The sequence below is a fragment of the Colobus angolensis genome, unplaced genomic scaffold, assembly GCF_000951035.1.
Source record: "Colobus angolensis palliatus isolate OR3802 unplaced genomic scaffold, Cang.pa_1.0 Scaffold66, whole genome shotgun sequence".
In the NCBI taxonomy this organism is placed as follows: domain Eukaryota; kingdom Metazoa; phylum Chordata; class Mammalia; order Primates; family Cercopithecidae; genus Colobus; species Colobus angolensis.
Window position 1 is genome coordinate 3,933,604 of NW_012120265.1, and position 18,542 is coordinate 3,952,145.

The 18,542-nt window shown below is 46.5% G+C and overlaps 1 pseudogene; it reads right to left on the reverse strand.

The window, feature by feature from the left end:
• Nucleotides 1-7,763: 7,763 nt before the first annotated feature.
• LOC105500418 lies at nt 7,764-8,227 on the reverse strand (annotated as a pseudogene).
• Between the last annotated feature and the right edge of the window lie 10,315 nt (nt 8,228-18,542).

The following is an 18,542-nucleotide window of genomic DNA, read 5'->3' on the forward strand; positions in this document are numbered from 1 at the left end:
GCCTCCTGGGTTTAAGTGATTCTCCTGTCTCGGCCTCCGGGGTAGCTGGGATTACAGGTCCTGCCACCACGCCCAGCTAATTTTTGTATTTTTAGTAGAGACAGGGTTTCACCATGTTGGCCAGGCTGGTCTCGTACTCCTGACCTCAGGTGATCCACCCGCCTCGGCCACCCAAAGTGCTGGGATTACAGACATGACCCACCGCACCTGGCCCAGCTAAATTTTTTTGTTTGTTTGTTTGTTTATTTTTTGTAGAGATGATCTCCTTTGCCCAGGCTGGTCTCCAACTCCCGGATGCAGTCTATCTTCCCGCCTTGATCTCGCAAAGTGCTGGAATTACAGGTGTGCACCTGGCATAGTTATGGTTTAACATTATGAATATAATTCATGCCACAGAATGGTGCACTTAAAATGGATAAAATAAAATTTTGTATGAAAACTTTAAAGATCATTTTAAAAAACCTTTTAGCTCTATGAAACACCCGGTTAGGCTGGGCGCAGTGGCTCATGCCTGTAATCTCAGCACTTTGGGAGGCTGAGGTGGGAGGATCACTTGAGTTCAGGAGTTCAAGACCAGCCTGGCCAACAGGGTGAAACCGCATCTCTACTAAAAATACAAAAATTAGCCTGGTGTGGTAGTGGGCAACTGTAATCCCAGCTACTTGGGAGGCTGAGGCAGGAGAATTGCTTCAATTCAGGAGGTGGAGGTTGCAATGAGCTGAGATCGCGCCACTGCACTCCAGCCAGGGAAACAGAGTGAGACTCTGTCTTGGAAAAAGAAAAAAAGAAACACCCAGTTAAGATGATGAAATAAGCTCCTGAGTGGGAAACTTTTCAAACTGTACATACAGCAAAGAACTAGTATCTAGAATATATATATAAACTGTCACCCTTATTTGGAAACACAGACATCTAACAGCGATGTCACCATATGTAATAAAGGGATTCTAGGAATGAGCCACCACTCCTGACTCTTAGAGAATTTTGAAATGTAAAAAGCCATGATTGCCAAGGCAATCAAATTTCTATTCCTACTGGTATATTAAGAAAAACAGACCACACACATTTGCTCACACCTGTGATCCCAGCACTTTGGGAGGCTGATTGCTTGAGCCCAGGAGTTCAAGACCAGCCTGGGAAATATAGTGAAATCCCATCTCTATTAAAAATTTAAAAATCAGCAGGGCGTGGTCACCTGCTTCTGTAGTTTCAGCTACTCAGGAGACTAAGGTGGGAGGATTGCTTGAGCCAGGAGGTGAAGGCTGCAGTGGGCTATGATTGAGCCACTGCACTCCAGCCTTGGTGACAGTGAGACTGTCTCAAAAAAAAAAAAAAAAAAAAGAGGCTGGGTGTGGTGGCTCATGCCTGTAATCCCAGTACTTTGGGAGGCTGAGGTGGGTGGATCATTTAAGGTCAGGAATTTGAGACCAGCCTGGCCAACATGGTGAAAACCCTATCTCTACTAAAAATACAAAAATTAGCTGGGCATGATGACGCACACCTGTAATCCCAGCTACTCAGGAGGCTGAGGCAGGAGAATCGCTTGAACCCAGGAGGTGGAGATTGCAGTGAGCCTAGATTGTGCCACTGCACTCCAGCCTGGGTGACACGGCGAGACTCTGTCTCAAAAAAGAAAAAGAAAAAAGGAAAAAGAAAAAAGGGGTACGTAAATTTGGCATAAACCTGGAAACTCAATACTGTCAACAAATTGGACTAAAACTCCTAATGAATTTACTTATTTCAACCACTTTATTCAAATATGCATATCCTACACAATACACCCAGTTAAAGTGTACAATTCATAGGTATAGTATATTCACAGATACATGCAATCATCACCACAGTGGATTTGCATCACCTGAAAGAGAAACCCTGGTACCCTCTAGGTATCCACTCCCCCCATCCTCTCCCATCTTTCTTCCTCAACACCCAGCCTGAGGCAGTCAGCAATTGACTTTCTTTCTCTGCAGATTTCTCTGGACTTTCGTATGAAGGAAATCATACCATATGGGGAATTTTTAACTGGGTTTCATTTACCATCGTTTTTTGAAGGGATATCCATGTTGTAGTTTGGTCCTGTCCATCATTTAGATTTATGATGGAATTATTAATATTTTCCATTGTATGGCTATTACATATTTTATCCATGTATTCAATAATGGATTGGTTTCTACCTTTTGGTTGTCATGAATAAAACTGCTATCAACATTTATGCTCAAGGTCTTGTGTGGACATATGTTTCTATTTATATCTACCTACAACAGAAACTGATGTCATATGGAAATTCTGTTTAGTAGTTTCTTTTTTTTTTTTTTTTTTGAGACGGAGTCTTGCTCTGTCGCCCGGCCTGGAGTGCAGTGGCCGGATCTCAGCTCACTGCAGGCTCCGCCTCCCAGGTTTACGCCATTCTCCTGCCTCAGCCTCCCAAGTAGCTGGGACTACAGGCGCCCGCCACCTCGCCCGGCTAGTTTTTTGTATTTTTTTTTTTTTTTTTTTTTTTGGAGACGGAGTCTAGCTCTGTCGCCCAGGTTGGAGTGCAGTGGCGCGATCTCGGCTCACTGCAAGCTCCGCCTCCCGGGTTTACGCCATTCTCCTGCCTCAGCCTCCCGAGTAGCTGGGACTACAGGCGCCCGCCATCTCGCCCGGCTAGTTTTTTGTATTTTTTAGTAGAGACGGGGTTTCACCGTGTAGCTCACCAGGATGGTCTCGATCTCCTGACCTCGTGATCCGCCCGTCTCGGCCTCCCAAAGTGCTGGGATTACAGGCTTGAGCCACCGCGCCCGGCCTAGTAGTTTCTTTTAAATTTAGAAGAAACTCAAGCCTTTTAAATTTAAAAGATTTATTATTTTTTTCTTGTGGCAAAAACTCTTAAGATTAAATATACCGGCTGGGCATGGTGGCTCACATCTGTAATCCCAGCACTTTGGGAAGCCAAGGCAGGTGGATCACCTAAGGTCAGGAGTTTGAGACCAGTCTGGTCAACATGGTGAAACCCCATCTCTACTAAAAAGACAAAAAGTAGTTGGGCGTGGTGCTCTGTGCTTGTAATCCCAGCTACTCGGGAGGCTGAGGCATGAGAATTGCTTGAATCTGGGAGGCAGAGGTTATAGTGAGCCCACATCACGCCACTGCACTCCAGCCTGAGCAACAAGAGCAAACTGTCTGAAAAAAAAAAAAAAAAAAAATTAAATATACCATGTTAACCCCAAGTGTATAGGCAGTGTTAAGTCTATTCACACTGTTGGAAAACAGATCTTCAGACCTTTTCAATCTTGCAGAATCCAAAATCTATACCCATTAAACCAACTGTCTACCACCCCAGCCCCATTCTACAGCCCCCATTCTCAGCAACGACCTTGCTGTACTGTTTCTGCATTTTGACTACTTCGGCTAGTCCGTATGGATGGAATCCTACAGCATTTATTGTTTGATGACTGCCTCATTTCACTCAGCCGAATGTCCTCAGGGCTGGATGCAGTGGCTCACACCTGTAATCCCAGCACTTTGGGAGGCCAAGGCAGGTGGATCACTTGAGGCCAGTTTGAGATTAGCCTGGCCAACATGGGAAAACCCTGTCTCTACTAAAAATACAAAAATTAGCCAGATGTGGTGGTACATGCCTGTAATCCCAGCTACTCAGGAGGCCGAGGCAGGAGAATCACTTGAACCCAGGAGGCGGAGGTTGCAGTGAGCCGAGATGGCACCATTGCACTCCAGCCTGGGAGACACAGCGAGACTGTGTCTCAAAAAACAAAAAACCAATATTAAGTCATCCGATCTATGAGCATGGAATTCTCTGAGAATACAGAAAAACACAATAGTTATTTTTCTTACTATCAAACAATAACGTGCAACACTTCTGCGACCAGATGTGGGGGGTTTTTCCACACACACCAAGCAAGCAATTCTGCAGACCATTCCTCTCCAGCAGACACCAGGAGGCTGCCGCCTAACTGAACTGAATTCTGATGCTACTTGGAGATAGCGTCAGATTCCACAGGTTCAGGTCCCAGTGCCATAAGACTGCCCTCAACTCACATGCCAGTTTTTTTTTTAATTAATTAATTTTTTTGAGATGCAGTCTCTGTCGCCAGGCTGGAGTGCAGTGGTGCGATCTTGGCTCACTGCAACCTCCACCTCCTGCATTCAAGCCATTCTCCTGCCTCAGCCTCCCGAGTAGCTGGGACTACACGCGCCTGCCATCACACCTGGCTAATTTTTGTATGTTTAGTAGAGTCGGGGTTTCACCATGTTGGCCAGGATGGTCTCGATCTCTTGACTTTGTGATCTGCCTGCCTCGGCCTCCCAAAGTGCTGGGATTACAGGCATGAGCTACCATGCCCGGCCTGGAATTCTTAACAGGACCATTAGGATTAAACAAATTTTACTGGGGGTCTGAAGAAATGGTATCATCAAGCACCTGGCTTGACTACATCATTGGATATTGGTGATAAACTTCAGCCCCTCTCTCCTCCAGATGAGGCAGGGAACTTAAGGCCAATTCGTGCTGACTTCTAAAGCTGGATCAAAGGAAAACACCAAGGTCTGGGGGCAGGGAATCTAAGGCCAATTAACGCCAACTGCCTAAAGCTAAACCAAATGGAAAAACCCCATCTCCCCAAGCCTGGAGTAGCAAAGGATCAAAGGCTACTTTCCCTCCAGCCCTCCCACTTCCGCCACATCTCAGATGGAAAGGGAAAGTGCCCTGGATTGGCTGCGGGCCAAGCACTGGCCATCCCTTCATCTTCAGAGGGCACCAGTTCACCTCAGCCTTTAATTAGCCACCAGCTAAATCCTTCATCCAGATAAGGGGTAACTGATGGGGACCTCGAAAGGAGTACTTAAAACCCAGAAAACTTTGCAACTGGCCCCTTGAGCTGCTTGCTCAAGCCCACTTCCACCCTGTAATGTGCTTTCTCCCTTTAATAAATCCTTGCTTTTGGCCGGGTGCGGTGGCTCAACCCTGTAATCCCAGCACTTTGGGAGGCCGAGACGGGCGGATCACGAGGTCAGGAGATCGAGACCATCCTGGCTAACACGGTGAAACCCCGTCTCTACTAAAAAATACAAAAAACTAGCAGGGCGAGGTGGCGGGCGCCTGTAGTCCCAGCTACTCTGGAGGTTGAGGCAGGAGAATGGCGTAAACCCAGGAGGCGGAGCTTGCAGTGAGCTGAGATCCGGCCACTGCACTCCAGCCTGGGCGATAGAAAAAAAAAAAAAAAAAAAAAAATCCTTGCTTTTGCAGCTTCGTTCCTGGGTTTTATTCCTTTGTTTGTTTTGTTCAGTTCTTTGTTCAAAAACTCCAAGGACCTGGACAACTCACACTCATGGCCTTCCTTCCAGTAACACAGGGAGGTCAGGGGTGAAGCAGAGTATTCCAGCCATCTAATCACACGGTTGCTTCCCCTAACCACCCCATCCTGAGGCTATCCAGGGCCCCCCGTCACTAGTCACCTCATCATCACTTTGGTGATTCCAAGGCTTTTAGGAGCTGTAGGCCAAGGAAACAAATCAAGATCAATATTTCACAATATAACAGATGTCTTTCTAGGTATTTGTATTTGTATTTTTTTTTTTTTTTTGAGATGGAGTCTCACTCTTGTTGCCCAGGCTACAGTGCAGTGGTGTGATCTCGGCTCACTGCAACCTCCTCCTCCTGGGTTCAAGTGATTCTCCTGCCTCAGCCTTCTGAGGAGCTGACTACATGTGTGCACCACCATTCCCGGCTGATTTTTGTATCTTTAGTAGAGACAGGGTTTCACCATATTGGCCAGGCTGGTCTCAAACTCCTGACCTCAGGTGATCTGCCTGCCTTAGGCCTCCCAAAGTGCTGGGATTACAGGTGTGAGCCACTGCGTGGGGCCTCTTTAGTTTCTTTTAGCAATACTTTGTAGCTTTCAGTTTAAAAGTCTTTTATCTTCTTGGTTACATTTATTCTCAAGGATGTGTTTGTTTTTGTGCCATTGTAAATGGGATTGCTTTCTTAATTTTCTTTTCTGCCTGGTCACCGCTAGTGTGTAGAAACACAATTTATTATTATTTTTTTCACTGATTTTGTTTCTTTCAACTTTGCTGAAATCTCATACAGTCAGCCCTCCATATTCCTAGGTTCTGCATCCATGGATTCAACCAGCTACGAATTGAAAATATTCAGAAAAAAATTGATTGGCTGTGTCTGTAATGAATATGTGCTTTTCTCCCCCTCATTATCTCCTAAACGACTTATTATAACAACTGTTTACACAGCAGTTGCATTGTATTACGTATTATAAATAACCTAGAGATGATTTAAAGTATATAGGAAGATGAGTGTAGGTTATGAGAAAAGAACTTTTATCTGAAGAATGTGAGACTGTGGCAGGCCAGGTCTCACTAACGCAGACCTCCGTAACAACTGTTTCAGTACTCAGTGGTTAAGTTAAATATTAAAAGCCAGAGCCCTTACATAAAGGTTAGGATGTAACAAAAGCCCACCAAAAAGTTTTTCCTAGGCGTTTCCTGGGCTTTAATGCATGACAAAAATAATGAAGGAATTCTTTTTTTTTTTTTTTGAGGTGGAGTCTCAGTCTTGCCCAGCCACGATCTCGGCTCACTGCAACCTCTGCCTCGCAGGTTCAAGCGATTCTCCTGCCTCAGCCTCCCAAGTAGCTGAGACTACAGGTGCGTGCCACCATGCCCGGCTAATTTTTTGTACTTTTAGTAGAGACAGGGTTTTACCGTGTTAGCCGGGATGGTGTCGATCTCCTGACCTCGTGATCTGCCCACCTCGGTCTCCCAAAGTGCTGGGATTACAGGCGTGAGCCACTGAGCAGGGCCACGAAGGAATTCTTAAAAGAACCATTAAGCGTTAAACAAGTTTTACTGGGGGTCTGAGGAAATGCCCCAGGCCTCCACAAACAAGTTTATTGGGGTCTGAAGGAACTCCCCAAACCTCCATGATTTAGCTGGAGACAAGAGAAGGGTAATCACTCCAGCACCTGGACCCATTTAGAATTAAGTAAATTTACTGAGGCTCCAGAAGAAGGTCTTCAGGACTCAGACCTTAGTTAAGTCAATTAAATAAGATTAAAATAAGTCAATCGCTTATATCTTTTTTTTTTTTAAACTAAGTGGCTTTTTTATTAGAGAAAGCCAGAATTACAAAGGATTTAAGAGTTGGCATTGGGAAGCCGGGTGTGGTGGCTCACGCCTGTAATCCCAGCACTTTGGGAGGCTGAGGCGGGGGTGGATCACGAGGTCAGGCAATCAAGACCATCCTGGCTAACATGGTGAAACCTTGTCTCTACTAAAAATAAAAAACAAATAAAAATTAAAAAATTAGCCAAGCATGGTGGCAGGCGCCTGTAGTCCCAGCTACTCGGGAGGCTGAGGCAGGAGAACGGCATGAACCCGGGATGCGAAGCTTGCAGTGAGCCAAGATTGCACCACTGCACTCCAGCCTGGGTGACAGAGTGAGACTCTATCTCAAAAAGAAAAAAAAAGTGGGCCGGGCGCGGTGGCTCAAGCCTGTAATCCCAGCACTTTGGGAGGCCGAGACGGGCGGATCATGAGGTCAGGAGATCGAGACCACCCTGGCTAACATGGTGAAACCCCGTCTCTACTAAAAACTACAAAAAACTAGCTGGGCGAGGTGGCGGCGCCTGTAGTCCCAGCTACCCAGGAGGCTGAGGCAGGAGAATGGCGTGAACCCGGGAGGCGGAGCTTGCAGTGAGCTGAGATCCAGCCACAGCACTCCAGGCTGGGTGACAGAGCGAGACTCCGTCTCAAAAAAAAAGAAAAAAAAAGTGGGCACTGGGACCCTTCTTCTTGCCAAAGGTAGGCACAATGTTGACAAAGTGCCGGTTGTACTGCATCTGCCGCTTAGCCTGGCTTATCATCTTCTTTCTTCCTCCTCCCTCCTCCCCCCTTCCCCTCTTCCTCCCTCCTCCTCCTCCTCCTCCTCCTCCTCCACCACCTTAGGAGTCTGACCTCTCACTTTCCCAGCATGTGTCAGGGAACCATGGACTTTACCTCCAAGCATGCAGCTTGCTACTTGGCTAATCAGGGCCTCCACCCCACACTGGCCCATAGTGGCCTCATCCTCCAGGGGCATGCCTGCCAGGAGCACAACTTGATCTTCTGGGGCAATGCCCTCCAGGGAGGCTACATGAGCCTTGATCTGGGCGACTGTCTCCTGGCCGGTCACTTCAAGGGTGTGTAGCTCCTGGGCACAGACAAAGAGCTGCATGTTGGTGACTGAACTGTGGTCCCATCTGCTGCTACCACAAAGGAGTGAGTGCGCACAGGTACAGACCGCAGGCTGCATGTCACATCACTCAATCACTTATGTCTTTAGAAGAGTGCACACTTACACGTAGACAGATAGCTTAGAAGGTATATTGTGGGAAAAAGAAAGAGAGATCAGCCTGTTACTGTGTCTATATAGCAGGAAGTAGACATAAGAGACTCCATTTGGTTCTGTATTTGAGATGCTGTTAATCTGTGACCCTACCCCCAACTTTGTCCTTGCAAGAGACATGTGGTGTGGTGACTCAAAGTTTAATGGATATTGGGCTGTGCAGGATGTGTCTTTGTTAAACAAGTACCAGAAGGCAGCTTGCTGATTAAAAATCCTGCCCCTCCCTGGGCAATGGAACATCTCCGGGTAAAACCCATTGTGTGCTTTGTTTACTGAGTAAGGAGAAAACACCGCCTTTAGGAATAAGGTGGGGCTTGCTGGAGCAATACTGCTAAAAGGTTTATGGAGATGTTGGCATATGCATCTCAAGGCACAGCATTTTCCTTTAAACTTATTCATGTTACAAGGATTTTTGTTCATATGTCTTACTGCCGATTTCCTCCCTACAATGATCCTATTGTCCAGCCACTCCCTTATCTTTTTGATGGTAAAGATAATTATCAATAAATACTAAGGGAACTCAGAGGCCGGTGCAGGCGTGGGTCCTCTGTAAGCTGAGCGCAGGTCCCCTGGGTCCCGCTTTTCTTTCTCTATACTTTGTCTCTGCGTCTTATTTCTTTTCTCAAGTCTCTCGTTCCACCTAACGAGAAGCACCCACAGGTGTGGAGGGGCAGGCCACCCCTTCAGTATATAAGTTCTGGAAGACTTTGTAATTTTGAATTGGTCTGGTGATAATTTCCAGGCCTTCTCCCTGTAACAGGAGCAGAAATAAAAACTCTTTTCTTCCCCAGTTCATCTGTGTCTTGTTATTGGGCCATGAGAAATCGCAGCCCAACCCTCAGTTTGGTCTGGAACGAGATCCTTTAAATTATTAGGCTGAGGGTGGGGCACAGTGGCTCACACCTGTAATCTCAGCACTTTGGGAGGCCGAGGCGGGTGGATCACGAGGTCAGGAGATCGAGACCATCCTGGCTAACAAGGCGAAACCCCGTCTCTACTAAAAACAAAAAAATTAGCCGGGCGTGGTGGCGGGCGCCTGTAGTCCCAGCTACTCAGGAGGCTGAGGGAGGAGAATGGTGTGAACCCAGAAGGCGGAGCTTGCAGTGAGCTGAGGACGAGTCACTGCACTCCAGCCGGGGCGACAGAGCAGGACTCCATCTCAAAAAAAAAAAAAAAAAAAAAAAAAATTATTAGGCTGAGACAGCATGAAAATGAGACAGTAATCACATCCTCCCCCCACTTTAAGTGATGCATTCACCTGTTAAAACTGCTTGCTACTGTCACAAGCAGCTGTAAATTAACCTACTAATGCTGCACCAGACACTATAACCCATGTCCTATAGCTGAACAATGGATAGCCAATTACTAATCAGTGTCTGTAAGCCAATGAGGAGTCCTGCCAAACAACTTTATACCAGCCCCTCCCTGTACCCCATTTTGCCTTTAAAAACCTGCTTCTGGCCAGGTGTGGTGGCTCACGCCTGTAATCCCAGCACTTTGGGAGGCCAAGGCAGGCAGATCATCTGAGGTCAGGAGTTTGAGACCAGCCTGGCCAACATGGTGAAACCCTGTCTTTATTAAAAATACAAAAATTACCCGGGTGTGGTGGCAGGTGCCTGTAATCCCAGCTACTTGGGAGGCTGAGGTGGGGGAATCGCTTGAACCCAGGAGGTGGAGGTTGCAGTGAGCCATGATTACACCACTACACTCCAGCTTGGATGACAGAGTAAGACTCTGTCTCAAACAAAAACAAAAACAAACAAACCAGAAAAAAACAACAACTAAAAAAACATACCTGCTTGTAACAAAGATGGAACGGAGTTCATATCCAACGTTACTCTGGTCTGAGTCTCCCAGGAAGTTGTTCTCACTTTGGCTCAAGTAAACTTGTTAAATTATACTTGCGCCTCAGCCTCTTTCTTTTAGGTTGGCTTTTTTTTTTTTTTTTTTTTTCTTTTTTGAGACCGAGTCTTGCCCTGTCGCCCAGACTGGAGTGCAGTGGCATGATCTCGGCTCACTGCAACCTCCGCCTCCTGGGTTCAAACAATTCTTCTGCCTTAGCCTCCTGAGTAGCTGGGATTATAGGCGTGTGCCAATATGCCCAGCTAACTTTTGTATTTTTAGTAGAGATGGGGTTTCACCATGTTGGTCATGCTGGTCTTGAACTCCAGACCTCAGGATCCGCCTGCCTCGGTCTCCCAAAGTGCTGGGATTACAGGCGTGAGCCATCGTGCTGCGCTTGGCCTTAGGTTGATATTTCTATAAAAATACTGGGCCATTTTATATAAGGGCCTTGAGTTTCCATAAATTTTGGTACCAAGGGTCACGCTGGAGTCAATTCCCCAGGGATACTGAAGAACTACATTAATTTTAAGTTTTAAAAATGGAATCTTTCTTTTTTCTTTAGACAGGGTCTCCCTCTGTCATCCAGGCTGGAGTGCAGTGGAGCAATCTTGGCTCACTGCAACCTCTGCCTCCTGGGCTCAAGCGATTGTCCTGCCTTAGCCCCTCAAGCAGATGGGACTACAGGTATGAGCCATGACACTTGGCTGATTTTTGTATTTGTGTGTGTGTGTGTGTGTGTCTATATATATATATATATTTGTAACTGTCTCTGTCGGCCAGGCTGGAGTACAGTGGTGCGATCTTGGCTCACTGCAACCTCTGCCTCCGGGTTCAAACAATTCTTATGTCTCAGCTTCCTGAGTAGCTGGGACTATAGGTGCGTGCCACCACGCCCAGCTAATTTTTGTATTATTAGTGGAGGCAGGGTTTCAGCATGTGGGCCAGGCTAGTCTCAAACTCCTGACCTCAAGTGATCTACCCACTTCGGCCTCCCAAAGTGCTGGGATTACAGGTGTGAGCCACCTTGCCTGGCCAAGTTTTGTTTTTTTTGTAGAGATAGGGTTTCACCATGTTGCCCAGGCTTGTCGCGAACTCCTAAACTCAAGCAATTTGTCCTCCTCGGCTCCCAAAGTGCTGAGATTATAGGCGTGAGCCACCATGACTGGCCTAAAAGTGTAATCTTTAGGGATTTCTTCACAGGGATCTTGCCATTGACGAAAAGAGATAATTTTATGTATTCCTGTCCAATGTGGATGCCTTCTATTTTTTTTTTTTAATTGTCTAATTGGTCTGCGAGGGCTGGCAGTATGTCGAACAGAAGGAATGTCCTTTTTCTGGATCTTAGAGGAAAAGCTTTGTCTTTTACTGCTGAATATGATATTAGCTGTGTTTTCAAATATGGCTTTTATTATGCTGGGTATTTTTCTTTCTTCTCTCTTTTTTTTTTGAGATGGAGTTTCTCTTTGTTGCCCAGGCTGGAATGCAATGGCGCAATCTCAGCTCACGGCAACTTCTGCCTCCCAGGTTCAAGTGATTCTCCTTTCTCAGCCTCCCAAGTAGCTGGGATTACAGGCATGCACCACCACACCTGGCTAATTTTGTATTTTTAGTGGAGATGGGGTTTCTCCATGTTGGTCAGGCTGGTCTCAAACTCCCGACCTCAGGTGATCTGCCCGCCTCAGCCTCCCAAAGTGCTGGGATTACAGGCGTGAGCCACCACGCCCGGCCTGGGTATTTTTCTTCTATTCCTAGTTTGTTAAGTTGTTCTTTTTTTAATCAAGAAAGGGGTGTTGAATTTTGTCAGATGCTTTTAGTATATATTCAATTTCCAAATGGCTCAAATTATGGACTTTTGTTTCAGGTTTTGTTGTTGGAATAAAGAAAACAACAAAAATCTATTATCCTTCCTTCACTGTTTTTTTTTTTTGAGACAGAGTTTCGCTCTTGTTGCCCAGGCTGGAGTGCAATGGTGTGATCTTGGCTCACTGCAACCTCTGCCTCCCAGGTTCAAGCAATTCTGGCTCACCCTCCCTAGTAGCTGGGATTATAGGCACTTGCCACCAGGCCCAGCTAATTATTTTTTGTATTTTTAGTAGAGACCTTGTTTCGGTATGTTGGCCAGGCTGATCTCGAACTCCTGACCTCAGACGATTCACCTGCCTCAGCCTCCCAAAGTGCTGGGATTACAGGCGTGTGCCACCGTGCCCAGTTCTCCTTCACTGTTTTGTTTTCTGCTCACTGGAAATACTTTGGGGAGGGGAGGGCCCTCTCTACTACAGCATGTGTACTTTTTTTCCTCCAGAGATCTTCAAGTAACTACTATCAGTTAGGGGCCTCCTGCATGGTGAAAGATGCTTTGTGTGGTTTAAGGACACAGGGCTTTATTTAGGTCTGAACTAACATCTTTGCTGAGCTACAAGGATGCCATGAGGGTTATTTCTGACAACCTTGGAGATCTTTGTTGCATTAGAGGCATGAGCAGCAGCAGCAACAGCAGAGGTATTTAAGGTTCCTGGAGAGCGTGGACCTCAAGACACCATCCAATAGCAGCTTCCCAGTTCCCACTCTTTTTGTTCTGTTTTTCTGATGACTACTTTTTCAGGAATGACTACCTGATGGGTCCACAACTTGCACAGAAAAAAAAAAAAAATCTTCCCACCAGCCTGCACCCTAGATGAAGGCCAATATCCAGCATTAGTCACAGCTTCATTCTAAAATACACAGTCACAGCTAGGCCGGGTGCAGTGGCTCATACCTATAATCCCAGAATTCTGGGAGGCCGAGGCGGATGGATCACTTAAGGTCAGAAGTTCGAGACCAGCCTGGCCAAATGATGAAACTCCATCTCTACTAAAAATGCGAAAATTAGCCGGGTGTGGCGGCACGCTCCGGTAATCCCTGATATTTGGAAGTCTGAGGCAGGAGAACTGCTTGAACCTGGGAGGCAGAGGTTGCAGTGAGCAAGATCACACCACTGTACTCCAGCCTGGGTAACACAGCGAGACTCTGTCTAAAAAACACAAACTAAAACGAAACCAAAAAAACCACAGCTAGGTCCCAGTCAAAACATATGACCCAGGACTGTGTAAGAGGCTGCAATTGGCCGGGCGCGGTGGCTCACGCCTGTAAGACCAGCAATTTAGGAGGCTGAGGCGGGCAGATCACCTGAGGTTGGGAGTTTGAGATCAGCCAGACCAACATGGAGAAAACCCATCTCTACTAAAAATACAAAAAATCAGCCAGGCGTGGTGGCACATGCCTGTAATTCCAGCTACTCGAGAGGCTGAGGCAGGAAAATCACTTGAACCTGGGAGGCAGAGGTTGCAGTGAGCCGAGATCGTGCCACTGCACTCCAGCCTGGGCAGTAAGAGCGAAACTCCGTCTAACAACAACAACAACAACAAAAATTGGGGGGCTGCAATCCCATACTTCTGCTCCTTAATGTAAAGGAATTATGCAAACTGCTGACTTAGCTCAGCTGAATCTGGAACTGAGGCCGGCTAGGCCTCAGCAATGCAACACAGGGCAGCAAGCAGCAGCTTAAAGTACACGCTGGCTGCTGGGCAGCAGAGGAGGTTAGCAACCCAGAGGAGAGAACAGACCTGTGGCGTGGTGACCAGCATCTAGACATCTTGTTCATGGTGCCAACTGCCAGTGTCGCCTGAAAACGTGTGGTTCTGACCCGCATGGTTATGTGGCAGACACATAGTGAGTATAAAAAGGCTTATTACATAATTGAGATCTCAGGGCAGGGCTCACAAGCAGGTGTGAAATGGCTTGACAGCAAGGAAGACTGCATTAATTCCTATTGTGAATGGTGATGCAGGAATCCTCAAATAAATACCAGGAAACCATAGGAAGCAACATATTAAAAGCATTACATAACCACAAGTGAGATTTATTCTTGGAACATAAAAATGGTTCCAAGTGAGATTTATTCTTGGAACATAAAAATGGTTCAAAATATGAAAACTGATAATTGTCATATATCACATTAGCAAAATGATGGAAAATGACAATCATCTCAATTGATGCCATATAGGAAAAACCCACATCATTTTGATGGTGAAAAACTGGATCAGGAAAAAGAGGATGTATGCTCTAACAGGTTTTTTTGTTTGTTTGTTTGTTTTTTTCTGAGACAGAGTTCTTACTCTGTTGTCCAGGCTGCAGTGTAGTGGCACCATCTCGGCTCACTGCAGCCTCCACTTCCCAGAGGTTCAAGTGATTCTCCTGCCTCAGCCTCCCGAGTAGCTGGGACTATAGGCAGATGCCACCACACCCAGCTAAATTTTGTATTTTTAGTAGAGACGGGGTTTCACCACGTTGGTTAGGCTGGTCTCAAACTCCTGGACTCAAGTGATCCGCCCGCTTGGCTGCCCAAAGTGCTGAGATTACAGGCGTGAGCTCCTGTGCCCGGCCTTAACTAGTCTTACTCAGTGTGTTAAAGGAGATGCTGTCAGGGAAATCAGGCAAGAAAATGAAATGAAAGCATTCTAGATTGAAAAATATACACACACAGCCCCCACAGCCTCCCAGACCAATATACAAGAGACATAACCATTTTCACTGTACACACAGGTGGACACACCCAGACACAAACACATAATGTCACAAACTCACAGATACAATGGCCCAGAGATACCAACAGATGCTTGCAGAGACACACAGACCCCAGGCCTGCCCCCTCTACTCCAGGTTTCTCTCCTTCCTGAGGAATAACCACTGTGATCTGTATAGTTTTGCTTATTTTCTTGTTTCTTCTCTTCTAGAATGTCAGGTTGGAGGAGACAGGGATATGAGTATAGCTTTGTTCATTACATCAACTATAGAACCTGTTATATCAAGGAGATTAATACTTACTGAATTGACCAGGTGCGGTGGCTCACACCTGTAATCCCAGCACTTTGGGAGGCGGAGGTGGGCGGATCATCTCAGGTCAGGAGTTTGAGACCAGCCTGGCCAACATGGTGAAACCCCATCTCTACTAAAAATATAAAAATTAGCTGGGTGTGGTGGTGCACACCTGTAATCCCAGCTACTCCAGAGACTGAGGCAGGAGAATTGCTTGAACCTGGGAGGCGGAGGTTGCAGTGAGCCAAGACTGCACCATTGCACTCCAGCCTGGGCAACAAGAGCGAAACTCTGTCTCAAAAAACAAAACAAAGAAGCACTTATTGAATTGTAGGACTTAAACAGACACACAAACAGGTTTTATACAAACCTCACCATAAGCTCACATACACTTAATCTTCAAAGAGTGAATTGTTCTCACCCACATCCCATGTGGCAGAGAGGTGCCTTCCAGCCCCCAAGCCTCTTACAAAAAGTGGCTCTTTAGCCCATCCTGATGGGGAAGACATTTTACACTACTTGAGCATATAGACTCTAAAAAGTGCTTTTCTGTAAAAGTAGAAAATGGGAGTTCAAGGATGCAAAAGGGCTGGAAGTGGATTGATGCTGCTGCTTCAGTCCTTCAATTGTTATAAATTGTAGATGATTCCAGAAACATCCCTCATGACTTGACCCTGTGTCTGTTTGCTTTTCCACTGAGAGCACATTGAGGGCAGCAAAGGTGTGGATCTCATGGCTCAGCTGCACGCCCTCCTCTGAGCTCTTCCTGGTAGCCCTCACCTCCACTAAGGGCACATCTGCCAGCAGACTTCGCTCCAGATGGCCCCACGGGACCTGACCATGCTCAAGCCTTGCAAGGTTGCCCCCTGACCCACATCTGCTGTTGGGGTAGGATGGAGGCCTACAAAACAGACTAAACATCTTGAAGTGACAGAAATATCACTTCTGGTATCCAGGGAAAGACAGGAAGTTGTTGTGAGGTGGGATGATGGTGAGCTGGTTTCCCTCATTCCTGCCACATCCCTGGCAGGACACTCTGACTTGCTATCCAGGTAACAGTGGGCACCGCCTCCACCAAAGGAAGGGCCTGACACCCACCATGGCTGCACAGCTCAGCAAAGAAGGAACTCTTCGGTGCTGTCAGGACACAGTTTCTTGCGAGTTCAGTACACTCTGCATTCTGGGAGTGACATGAAGCGAGTGGGCTCCATGGCCAGTGGCACCTCTCTGACATGGCGGCTTCCCATATACCACAAGGCTGGAGTTCTGCAGGGTGGGTTCTGTTCCACAAAGCAGTAAGTGCTGGCCTTGGAGGCAAGGCTATGAAACCAGCCCTGCAGCAGCACACGTGACACGCACAGAGGAGAGAAGACCTCGTCATTGTCAGTGCCCGAGCCAGGTGGAATGTGCCAGAAAATCTGGGGTGGGCAAGTTAGGGAAGGTAAGAAGTTTGATTGTGTCCTGCAGTCTATGGCCATAGCACCCTGAACGTGCCTGATCTTGTCCGACTGTGTCCTGTAGCTGGGACATGGTAGGGCTACGTCCCTGTGATGCCACTGTTGGTTTTGAGGCTTCTGTGGTGGTTGGTGCAGAGCTGGTGGCTATGGGACAGTGGATCTTGTATGGTCAAGGGGCATGTGTCCCATGACACACATTTTGCCATGGCTTCTTCCACCCTGTCACTTTAGAGCTACCTGGGTTGTCACAGAGAAACATTCTAGTGTGAACTTTATTTATTGAGGCAGAGTCTCTGTCACCCAGGCTGGAGTGCAATGGTGTGATCTTGGCTCACTGCAACCTCTGCCTCCCAAGTTCAAGCAATTCTTCTGCCTCAGCCTCCTTAGTAGCTGGGATAACAGGCACGTGCCATCATGCCTGGCTAATTTTTTGTATTTAGTAGAGACGGGGTTTCACCACGTTAGCCAGGATGGTCTCAATCTCCTGACCTCACGATCTGCCTGCCTTGACCTCCCAAAGTGCTGGGAATACAGGTGTGAGCCACCATGCCCGGCCTTAGTGTGAACTTTTAAACACATTTACCAGCAAGAATCTATAGTGTGGGTTTGGATGGGAAATGGAGCTGGACATGACCTCCTGACGGCCTTGGAATAACATGATGCTGACAACCATGAATTAGGGTGTCCAGAGGGAGATCCCATTGGAGAACTGTGGGATGCACCTTTGCTTTCAGAACCACAGCATCCCCAAAGATCTGAACCAAGGACATTGATGAAAAGTTAAAGGCAGATTGTGGGAGCCCTCTCAATTCTGTGCAGTCACATATGTGAGCTAAGGGCTGGGAGTGTTTCTTAACTTCAGAATGGGTTCCAAGAAAGGCCTGCTGGGACCCAAGTCCTCCCTCCTCAGTCCTTCAATTCGTCCTAAGGTGGTGGAAAAGGTTGCATATGTAATTGAAGACATTTCCATATTGCTTACATTCAAGAAGCTGCTCTTAAATGTGTGCCTGGTTTCATGGTCTCAAAATGAACTAGGATGCGTAAGAAACTCTTAGCAATGACAGAAAAGAAGTTAAATGAATATGAAACTGAAGAGTTTAGTTTCCACGGATATTTAAAAACCAGTCAACCTGAAATGAATATTCAGATTAAAAAGATAAAACATAAGATTGATAATCTTACAGCAGAACTGGAAAGTGCATCTTCAAAATGTCTATATCTGGCTGAAAACAATCAAGTTCTTCAACAGGAATTATTATCTACAAAAACGATACATCAGAAATGTAAAGAATTTGAGAAGAATAAAAAGGTGTTAGAACAAGAAGTGAGAGGAGTTAGCTAGCTTGCCTTAGGTAAACAGCAAGGGAAGGGTTTTTGGAGAGCCCCTGACCCACTGGTTAGTGCCTTCTTCCCACATATCACAAGTTCTCTGATTGGATTAAAAAATAATAATAATTAGTACAGGGAGTGTGCCTAGAGATACGCCCACAGCTGCACAGATAGAACTTTTAGCCCACTCAGATGAGCAAACTTGCACAAACCTTTAGCTCACTTAAAGAAAGGAACAAGGCCCAACATACAAATGCCTTCATCCTTTGTATAACTAGTGGGCTTCCAGGAAATAGCCTCTACTCCTTTTATGGGCATATACCTGGTGGGCTCTGGTGGGTTCTGGTGGGCACTTTCTTTTTTTAGACATTCTTTAGCCTCTATGAATCATCACTTCAGCCTCTGATTGATCCCAGGCCAAGGTCCTGGGCCAGGCTGAATCATGCTTTGCCAAGACAGCCTTCAGACTAGTCAGCACATTTCTTCCCCTTTCCAGTCTATAAAAATCCCAGACCCAGCCTCATAGTGGGCAATCCATTTGGGCTCCACTCTCTGCTGTGGAGAGCTTTCTTTCTTTGCTTATTAAACTTTTGCTCCAATCTCACCCTTGTGTCTGCATTCCTTAATATCCTTGGAAGTAAGACAAAGAACTCCACATA